This window comes from Cynoglossus semilaevis, chromosome 18 (assembly GCF_000523025.1).
Source record: "Cynoglossus semilaevis isolate Cse_v1.0 chromosome 18, Cse_v1.0, whole genome shotgun sequence".
NCBI lineage: Eukaryota > Metazoa > Chordata > Actinopteri > Pleuronectiformes > Cynoglossidae > Cynoglossus > Cynoglossus semilaevis.
In genome coordinates, this window is record NC_024324.1 from 12,633,426 (window position 1) to 12,634,920 (window position 1,495).

Genomic DNA, 1,495 nt, shown 5'->3' on the forward strand with positions numbered 1-1,495 from the left:
GTCATTTTTGAGAATCTTTTATTTTTGAAGACCTTCTCAGGATCTTATTAGTATAGTATTTAATTTTAATCAACAGTTAGTATCCCAAGAAAGTATATATGATCTGAAATTTAACCATAGAAAAGGAAATAACTTGGCATTTTAATGAAAATTTAAGTATTTTATAAAAATAGAGTTTTATTTTGCTAAGATTTTTTTAGGAATTCATTAGTTTTAATCATACCAACTGGTTTATTCCTAACCATAATCCCAACTAATCCACCCATATCACAAACCTTAACCTTAGCCTTATTCCAAGTTTTCTTTCCCAATCCTAAAACACACAGTGTTGAGATCTGTACCTCACTGTCCATGAGCACTGGCTTTATTCCTAAAAAGGTCACATGGTCAGTCCTGGGACAATCTCTACGTCTGGTTGTAAGGACTTGGACGAGATGCAGAGGCCACCAGTCTCTGTGGACAAAGAAGGTAAAAACAGGATGTGTTTTAGTCTTCAGCAGATATTTGCTGTGTTTAAGACCCTTTTCTGTCCATCTTCATTATCAATGTCCAACAAAAAAGACATCTCATGTGCTGGGCCAAGACAACAAGTTCTAAGACAGAATGGTGTTTTATGTTGAACTAAAACACGTGATAGACCTGTTTTGATTTATTTGATCAAGTTTTTTACCCCTTCAAAACTGATTTTGAAGACACTAGTCAGTGTCGTTGCTGTTAATTAGTTGTTCAGTGATGATTCCAGCCTTGGTGAAAGCTCGGACGACATTTCAGACTGATACCTCGCAAAGTAGCAGGTTGTGACCTGATGCAAAAAGTGCAGAGTCTCTATAAATAAAGTTTTTAGGTCCAATCTGTCTCAGAACTTTGACTTTCCCCTTTGAATACTATGTGTCTTCCACCTAACACAAAGCTCAGACATACAAAAAAATCTCAAAAGCACAGTGACAAAACCAGGAGGACCTTTAAAGACACTGTTAGGTATTTGCCACCACACATCCACCACAGGACATCACACAGATTTGAATAAAATGTCACCAAAAACTCTCCCAGAAAACATTTGGTGCAGGACAACGACCTGAAGAGAGTCATCAGAGAGGGACACACTTTTTGACTGCCGTTCTGAGAGTGAAAAACTAAGTATTGCCTCTTGTAGTTTTAAGATCAAAAGATAGGAATGTGTACATATGTACTTTATAAAACCTCACAATATTATTATTTGCCCTTTAGACAACATTGGCCTGAGATAAACTAAGATTAACAGTGGCCAGTCTTAATGAAACCAACGTGAGCGTTTGACACAGAGATATTTAACTACATGGAATTACATTATTATCACTACAGACTGGGAGACACGTGTGTCAGCTGAGTGACAGTGAGTGTCAGTATTCAAAGTTTCACCTCAGTTTCACACAACAAAGAGGCAGGTGACCGAAACCGTTCTGATGGGGACCACAACGACCCGGCAGACTCTTAACGACTGTTTACACTTTCACAG

At 37.7% G+C, this 1,495-nt stretch overlaps 2 long non-coding RNA genes across 4 annotated transcripts in view; one reads left to right on the top strand and one right to left on the bottom strand.

Moving 5' to 3' along the window:
- LOC103394590 (uncharacterized) overlaps positions 1-1,495 on the top strand; it is a 315,109-nt gene that overhangs the window by 1,321 nt on the left and 312,293 nt on the right. The gene's annotated exons all lie outside the window — the stretch shown is intronic.
- On the bottom strand, positions 2-1,019 carry LOC112488543 (uncharacterized). The gene is made up of 2 exons (XR_003052728.1): positions 961-1,019; positions 2-453 (listed from the first exon to the last, which is right to left on the bottom strand). It is a non-coding gene; the product is annotated as an uncharacterized LOC112488543 (long non-coding RNA).